Raw genomic sequence first — 9,290 nt, 5'->3', positions numbered from 1 at the left:
AATACATAGAAAAGTCAAACAGCTACTCGTGGAAGAATGGAGAGCACTGGAAAGCAGAGAGAAAAGCAACGCGAGGCTGAAAGATGGGGCGCCGTGCAGCGGTCGGTGGTAAATGTTGAAGCGAGAATCGCGGAATCGTTGAAAAGCGTGAAAGATTCGATTTGAAATATCCACGAGGCATCGATACACAACGCGTTTAATAGAGCACGTGGTGGCCCGTGCCGAACGGACGAAGAAACCGAGTGGACGAAGCTTAAGAGGCCGATCTGCGCAAGCACAGGTGCAAGTTCGAGGGTATAAAGAGGAGAAGCTGGAGCTCGCTGCGCGCACTTTGTGCTTCATCTGTCCGTCAATCGCGTCGTGCGCTCGTTCGCTGTTTGTTCACGGTGATCAGCCCGCTCGATTCGTCTTTTTTTTCTCTTCCACTGGATCGCGAATCGGCCAAGTTGCAGCTTCTCCTCGTTGTCTTTGTCACCGTCGCAGTATCGCCTTGTCGTCGTTGTCGCCCTCGTGTGTTCACTCCTTCGTTTCATCGCGTTTACTTCGCGACTTCCACTTCGACGATCCAGCTCGGCTCATCCAGGTAGGTGCAGAGAATACTTTTATCAAAGCTCTTAAGGGACGTTCGTTCGATGCTTTTGCGTGGAAATCGCGCAAACCTGCGACGATTCGAATTTCGAGATATTTGAGATTGTACACGGATCAGTGATTTTGTGGTTCCGAGTGACACAACGGGCAAAATAGGTTTATCCTAGTTTCGCAGGATCGGAGGAGAGAGTGACGTTGAAGAAATCGAGGAAGTGGAGGGATTATAGTCGGGAAAAGATTTCTCGAACGGTTTTAACCTGGTGATACGTTTGTTGGTAAAGAATGGAAGCTAGTTTTATCTTTTGTTGAACGCAGCGGAATTAATTTGATTTATTACCGAGCTCGTTTTCAATCGAAAGGTGAAAATGGCGTTAGGATAGATGTAGAAATGGACATTGAGTAGCGAGCAAAGACAGGAAGATATTTGAAAAGCGTTTAGAATAACAGACGGATATGTTTCTGCGTTATATTCGATCGGGAATATATTATATCGAGGCAAACTTTTAATAAGTCTTATCCTATTGTTTCTTACACATTACATACACCCCGATGAATTATTACTTTGATATTTAAACGGTTCTTTATCCTACTTGAAGTAATTGTATACGTTTTCGATGCGAGCGAGTATACTCGTCAAACATAGTTGAGCGATCTTGAGGTTACTTTATCGCGAAGAAAATTTAAGAACTCTGCAACGTTAAAGCGCATTCCGGACAATTTAACCTTGCAATTGGTTGATTAGCCAGTTTATTAAGTCAAGAAATCATGTTTGCTATGTGACGGTAGTTTCGTTTAAAAATCCTGATGTACCTACTTTGAGGAAAAAGTCTTTTGGACGAATCGAAGGAATTTTAAATTCAAGAAGCCTAGTTTCTTGATACAAAAATTTATTGAAATTAAACGAATCGGTGGCATTTGACGATATCGACGTAACGATAAAATTAGACGATTCTAAACTTTGTTCGGGAACACGAAAATTCGCTATCGTCGCTGAAGGCTTTTAAGCTTCTGGACAGCCACGTAACTTCCATATTTTGTCAAAAATTTTGCGATCCTTTCGACCTTCCACGCATATGACGTTACTCGAACACCTGAAACCACCAAAGTCACTTATCGGCTTTGCCATTTCGAACCTTCAATTATGGCAAATACTCCAGTTCGAAAGTTGTCTTTGGGCGGCGAAATATTGGAGCAAGCTAACGCGTTTGAAAATTCTGCATACTTCGAGCTAACGGTCGTCTTTGCCGGAGTTGCGCCGCAATGAACACAGCGATCGCTTCCGGTGATTCTTTTCCGGTCATCGGGGAAGCCTCGTTCTATTCGAAGTTATCGTGGTAAACGAAGCGTTGATTTTCTGATTATCAGATTTAGTTTCACCGGTTTTCCAACGACTGCACAGTCGATTAGCTTCACTGTCTTTCTTTAAATCGAAGAATTACAGTCGTCAAGATGAGAACGTTCGTTAGTCCAGGGTTTCTGAGACGATTAATTTTGCCGTGTTTTATATCTTCCTTTCTTCCCCTTGAATAAATTTTATTCTTACGAACGAGAAGCTGAATCTTGAAATTTAAGCTGAAACTTTCATTTAACTGGAAAGGCTTTCGCATTTATTTGACAACTTATGGGCCATTTAAAGTCTCGAACATCGTATACTACAACTTAATAGTTAACCATTTATTGTCCATGTATAAATTTTATATTCGTTTTGGAAAATTGTTAAACGCGTTTATTTTATATAAAATATAAACGAAACGTTTGATATTCAAAATTTATTGACTTTATCAAACTATCGATCGCCATCGATGGCAATATTTTCTTGCAATATCTCAGCGAGAATCCATTTCCAGTTTTTCAATAAATGTTGTTTCTATTACGTTCAATGATACGGTACTATCGTGCGTGTGGATAATAATGAACGGAGAACAATGGGACGCGTTTTTGCAATCGCACTTATTAAAGCATGATTGTCAATAAATATCAAACAGCGATATTCTATTACGAGATGTGTATTATCCAGTTACGTCGCAGTAGTGGATCAAAGAGATACAATTTTCTACGACGTTCAGTGATGAGACAGTTGCGCTATTCATTTTTACCGAAGCTATAATTTTCTCCTATTATCAAAAAGATATTTGCTTGGTATTTATTAAAAATAGATTATTAGAATTTTCTATTAGAAGCGTTGTGTTAATGACGTTAGAAATTTATAATATGGAAAGATGCATTTTCCTGCGACGTTTAACCGAAGAAAAAGGTGCTGAAGTAACAAGATTGAAGCGTCATAGTGAATTCCAGTCAGGTAGTAACAATCTAATAGTTGAGAAAGTAGCTTCAACGAAAAAAAAAAAAAAAGAAATAAGGGAAATAGGACAGCATCGAATTAACATATTTATTATTAGCAAAATTTCATGTTTAGTTTTAATAAAGTTGTGCATATCACTGAAGATAATTGGAGATTAGGCTGAATTCATGAACTGGATAAAGTATAAAATACTAAATATGAAAAGTAAATATATAATATCAAAGTTTCATTTTTTAGAAGCATCTAGCTTACGTAACGCAACTTTCAAAATATTGGACATCTCGTTTATGCGGATGATGATATAGTTATTTTAAATAGCGCATAAATTTATGTAACGCAAGGGTGCACGTTCCCGTGACATTTAATAAAGAGCGAAGATGGCGAAGCGGAAGTATTCTTGTTAATTTTAGTAAAACTATAGGCACTCTATGAGAAAAATAGCTGATTCGAATATTCTTTTGATTTTAACAAAAGCACGTAAAATCTTTGTAGAAACGGGGTCATCGTAAAATATGAATATTTAGAATGAAAAATAATCGTAAATTCGTACGCTAAACTGCTCTTAGGCCAAAGTGTACGTACTGCTGTATCTCCGGCTGATCATAATTATGCTTACGTTATAGAGCTTTCTTATAGAAGCGGCCTAGAAAGATAAGAAGAATATATCGTAGATAATATAGTAAATACGTTATTTTCAATTTTTCCATATTTTTTGATACGGCCGTAGTAATTTTAATTCGCGTTATCCGTTATCCAATAAAACACATGACAGTTCGATAAGCACGATGTACGTACAAACTGATACTTTATTTTTCGCGCAAGTCGTTAAAACTGTGATCGATATAAACGTAGAATTAATTCACGTAATTTCTAATATAATTTCGATAAAACGATAATGACGTTTAACAATCGGATAACAGATTTAATTAAACTGATTCATCGCAATGCCCAAACAGGAAATATAAATATTCCCACTACTAAAATTTCATTAATTTAATCGTCATTATATTTCGTGTCTATAGTCATTTTAAACAAATCTACACAAATATTTCGGACAACGGATAATTATATTATTTCAGCAGCTTTTATCGCGATCATGCAAATATTCTGTTAAAATTTTCTAAAATTACTAACGAAATCGCATCTCGCTCGCATATTTATCGTGTCGTACACTTGGCGAACACGAAAGTAACATGGTCGATCTCCGTGACGATAATCTTGGCCGAGATATAAAAGTTCGATAAGGGAACGCCACTTTGACGTTGTCTGTTATGCAGCTTATCAATTTAATCTTACTTAATTCTTTCTCCCCGCTTTTTTCTGCTGGCTCTGCCCCGTTCTCCTCGCCACGATGCACAATATCGCGAAGGTATAAATGGCCGATGGTTGGACGTCATGCGCTGCGTTCTTTGTTTCCACCCCTTCCATCGTTCTGCAGCTTTTCCAAGTTTCATTGAGCGCGTGGCTTAGGTACAGTGGGGTTTATTCCCCGACTTCCGTTGCAAAATAATAATTTAACTCCCCGGATGCATTTGCGTCTGGCTGCAGCGAATAAAAAGTGAAATTCGGCGGCAAAGTGTGAGCACAACGCGGAGTCCCCCGCGGCACCAACCGACAGAATTGCTCCGGTCCGTGGAACAGTCGACCATCGGAGAAACCTCGGCCGCTGTAAATCAACTCTGCCCGACATACAACCGAGAAATTTTTTCCGCGAATGGAAAATCTATCCGAGTGGCGAAATTAAAGGCAGTATCCCTTTGGTTAGCGTGCGAATTTCGAGAATTTTTCCGGCGATCTCACGTGATTTTTGTAATCTTTCAACGTTTCACAGCAGCAAATCGCGATATTCCCGTGGCGTGTAGTTGCCGCTCGTTTCGAATCCGTTTGGCGCAACGTCGATGTTGCGGTTCGTTCTGAAAAATGAAAGTGGAATTGGTGTTAGGTTCTTGTTTTCGATCACAGAAATTTCTTGATATTCGCTGCGTGGCTCGTCTCTTTTGAGTTTGAAAAGACATACCGTGGTGGGTCTTAAAAGATCAGAATTTCTATTATCATCCATCTCTTCTTCCAGCGGAAGCAGAATTTGAATCGAGCGAAGTAGGTCGTAGAGAAGGAAATTTTGTAGCAAGTTACTCGAAGTTTTTTCCAATATATTATTTCGATGTGGGACGAATTTAATTCGAGTTACACCTTCCTGGAAGTGGAATACGAGCTCGATGTATACTTCGAGTAGAAAGGGTCGACATTCTTGACGTGACAAAACGGAAACTCGCATCTACGCTAAACAGCTAACAATATAAAAACATCTATAATTTTGCAATTATTATTTCGATATCTTTCATATTTTAATCCTCGTCCGCGAGTAATATCAACTCGAGTTGTTGATTCTATTCTGTAAAGTAAATTTGCATCCTAAATATACACTTTGGATCCCAAATCTTGCAGTTTCATCAATATCTCTCAATGTCCACATTGCAGATCATACATATTTTTCAATTTAATGAATCACTTTTAAAATCTGTTCGTTTATTTATTCATACTTATTGTTAGAGGAACGACGATTACGCAATATTGTTTCGTTAATTAATAGACTACTTTCTAACGTGTGTAACATGCATAAGAGTATCTAGAACGAAGCGTGTCTTTGTATATTACAAGCTGGACACCTTTTCCCACGACGTAATACTTCATTATGAATAGAATACTCTATTACCTGAACATTGTTATCTAAATTTGTTAGACCATTATTTAAACACGTTTTTTTCTCTTATAGTAGAAGACACGATACGGTGTATTCTCTGGATTATACACATAATATATATTTTACTCGGTGTCTCCGGAAAAGATGATACGAAAGAGTAATAAAATAAAGTAAAAAATGATTCCATGAACATGATGCAATAAATGCACACGTACGGAAACCGATGTAATTTTATAAAATGGTATTACATCTGACAAGAGCGATATATTGCGGAACAGACGGCTATTACCAAAGTGATAAAAAAAGTCATTAATATTCTAAACTTTCTTTTGTCCATTACATACTGCATTTAACTCTGTAGATAAACGTGACTAATATTATCTGGTAATGATATTCGAATTCCTGCGATTTTTACGATCGTCACAGGTACAGCTCATTCCGTGTACATAAATGCGAATTGGTGGCGGAAATAATGATCCAGTGAAACGAAGCAATCGTTTTACGCAAACATGCTCGAAATTCGAAAGGGACCATGGCATTCTGTAGTAGCTGTATGTAACGCTGTCGCTTCAATTGTGTTAAAAGTGTTACGTTAATTACTTTCGTATTATACTATGCGTCGCTATGTTAAATCTCTTTTGTAACAGACATATCGAGTAGGTGAAATATTTACTCCCTTTCCACAGTTTCGTTTACTTCACTCATTTAATATTCGAATTATTTGTCTGAAAGAAAATCAATTTCTCCGAGGATTAATTGTGAAAATAATTGCAAAAAGTATTAGTAAATCGTTGCTTGTTGAAATAAAAAACGTTTGAAATAAATTTTTATTAAAATATTATTCTTGTAATAGGTATTCTGCGCGTAATTGCTGAACGCTGTTAAATGGAAATAATTTTGAAAAATTAAACTTCGGATACTGCTGTTTTATCGATGACTCGGAAAACATAACGTGGGGGAACGAGAATATCGATACCCGAGTGTATCATATTCCAGAACAGTCTGGAATTCAATCACAATATTGAATGAAAATACAAAAAATATATTTGTCAGAAAGAAGATGGTAAACTCATAATTTACATCTGTTTTTTTACAAGTGGATTTATAATTTTAATATTAGCCATCTCTTTGCGCGGAAAGATTAATATAATACTTAATAGGTTTTCATCTTTTCTTCAGCTAACAATTGCGGAAAGATTGAGAACAAGTACAAGAAGTATTCTTATACGAAACCCTATATTTGCTGCGGTTTTTAAAAATGCCTCCTCTGTTCTCCGTCTTCTTATTTTAAAAATCCTATTAATGACATTACTGTGCCACGAGAATGCAAAGGTCCTTCTTAGTGAGCAACTTCTTCCGTTTTATGGCGATTATTCCTACTTGCCGATGATCATTGTTAAATACTTACTAAAAGTAAGACTTTGAGTACATAATCGGATAACTTTCAAATGGCGCGGTTTCTATACGACCAGCGATTTGTATGTTCGACGATATGCTAAAGTACCTTCCAGACGTATTTTCTTTCCCATGAAGTTTCGAATCCGCTGTACTTTGAGGATTCAGACAAGATAAGATCCGAGACTTTTGTAAATTTCTTCGTTCTAACATTTTACTAAAATTCTTATTTCTTTTATTTTCTTTTTATTTTTATTAAAACTTCGAGATATCTACAATATTTTACGAACGTCAACTTGCTTAATTATCTTGGCGTAATTATCCGATATTATACAACGACATAATTTAATCGTACAATTGAATAAATTTAAATTTAATAAATCATCAAATTCAAATTACAAATATATGGTTGAAGTAAGATGCAGCTATTCCTCCGTTTTAATTATAAAACTTGTATCTGTTGAGTTTTCCCGAGCAGACTGCGGAAAATTTCACGCGATCATTCCTTGTATACGTTCTAACAATTGTTCCGTTGTATCTGGTTTAGTTAAACGATACACACAGTGTCGTTCAATTAACTCGGGACGATAGAATCCATAGAATTTAAGTGAGAGAAGGGAAAGAGAGAGCGACGTGTGACGCTAATGTTCAGACGTTCTCTACAACTACCGAGGATCAGCATGAGCCGATATAACGTTGCTCGTTCAAAATTGACACGATTCGCTAACTATACGCGTCGAAGTTTTCACGCGTTCTACGGAGAAGACTAAACAGTTGTCTCGTTCGTAACTACGTATGAATTTCATTCTGGTTTTCGACTGGATCGAATGTAGCTGTGAATTGCAAAGTGTTACGATAGCCGAAGGAGGTTTATGCAACGAATTGTGCGAAATGTACTCTCGAGTAAGCAACGCAATTTGATCGAGCTTCTGCGCCCGAGTTTCAAAAATTAAGCGTTAGTCTGGAACGATAGTGAAATCGTTAACCCTTTCGGAAGAGATTGGTTTTATGCCATATATCAACATCGACGAAGTATTTAAAGTGATAAAGCATGTTCCCAGCTTGAACAGGTTTTTGGTTCCTTCGTGAAGATCGCGAATAAATAATGTAAGAGCAATGTTGGAAAGCGGAACACCGATGGTAAGTATAAAATATTTGGAGCTCTGTGTACCTTGGTCCGAGTAACAACTATTCTCTAGAAATCCAAATTAAGAAGAGGACATTACCGTTACCTTTTCTACCCCTTTGTTAACGCACGTATGTGTATGATTGTTACGAACGTATGTTATATCAAAAGAAAATACAGCAATTTAAGGGTCGAATTGTTCTCGTTTTAAATTAAACGTATACTTCGACTTTAACATTTGCATACGCGACAAGGCAATTAGAAATTTGATATTAATAATTAATATTAGAATTTTAATCATTTGAAAATCAGGGATAATAAGTTTACAGCGTATAGTGGATTTTATCGACGACAACTGCAATTACAGAACTATCAGATCACAAAGGGTTGCAGAACAGAAATATCTATGTCGTATCAGGTCATCCTTCACTGCAACGAAACAAGGAATGACCTCATTTTACCTGCCTCTACTATTTCTGATTGGTGTAAGTTTACGTTACAGTATCGATAACAAGGCTGGATCTAACTAAAATTTAACTAAAATGGATTATAATAATGTAAAATAATTCTTTTATTCCCAATGAACTTGATATCATTGACGGTACCGTTAAATTCACCGAATCTTCTTTCTTTATCGGTAGATTAAAGTATTAATATTCCATTTTCCTAATAAAACTGACTTTGATGATACTCCCTGTTCTCTTCATACAATGTTATCCGTTTTGCGAATTTACAACGAGATCAATTCCACGGTAGTACACGCCATGAAAGTCAAGAGCAGTTTTTTTTCGCCTGTTTCGAATGGAAATTCGAGTCCACCTGCGAAGGTGGCTATAACCAGGATGGCTAAAGTTTCCTTCAATTTGCCGAAACGGCGATTACAGCCTGGCAGAGTGTCGTTTAGCTGCTACGATCAGTTGAACTACACACTGATTGCACGTACAAATATACAATTAAGGGTTCATTTGAGAGGCGAGGCCCGAGAGATTCGAGTGAACATTTTGTTAATTGACTATTGGACCGACCAGAATAGGCGAGGTTAACGGGAAAATATCCAGGAAAAGTTCGTTCGAGCCGTGACTGCCTGATACGATTCCGACTCGAGAAGCTGGATATTAAATTAGGTGTCGTGGTAGGTAGATTGTTGCGCTTAACACGTTTAAAGGCTTTATCTTAAT

At 37.1% G+C, this 9,290-nt stretch overlaps 1 protein-coding gene across 1 annotated transcript in view; it reads left to right on the top strand.

The window, feature by feature from the left end:
* Nucleotides 1-313: 313 nt before the first annotated feature.
* The window catches only part of LOC126924711 (calexcitin-2), a 44,813-nt gene continuing 35,836 nt past the window's right edge, over nt 314-9,290 (top strand). The window contains exon 1 of the mRNA XM_050739503.1: nt 314-583. The gene's annotated coding sequence lies outside the window, so the exon portion shown is untranslated. The remainder of the gene's footprint in view (nt 584-9,290) is intronic.

This window comes from Bombus affinis, chromosome 15 (genome assembly GCF_024516045.1).
Source record: "Bombus affinis isolate iyBomAffi1 chromosome 15, iyBomAffi1.2, whole genome shotgun sequence".
NCBI classification, from domain to species: Eukaryota; Metazoa; Arthropoda; class Insecta; order Hymenoptera; family Apidae; genus Bombus; species Bombus affinis.
Note: the sequence above shows the minus strand (reverse complement) of the source record. Positions and strands in the feature narration are given on the sequence as shown.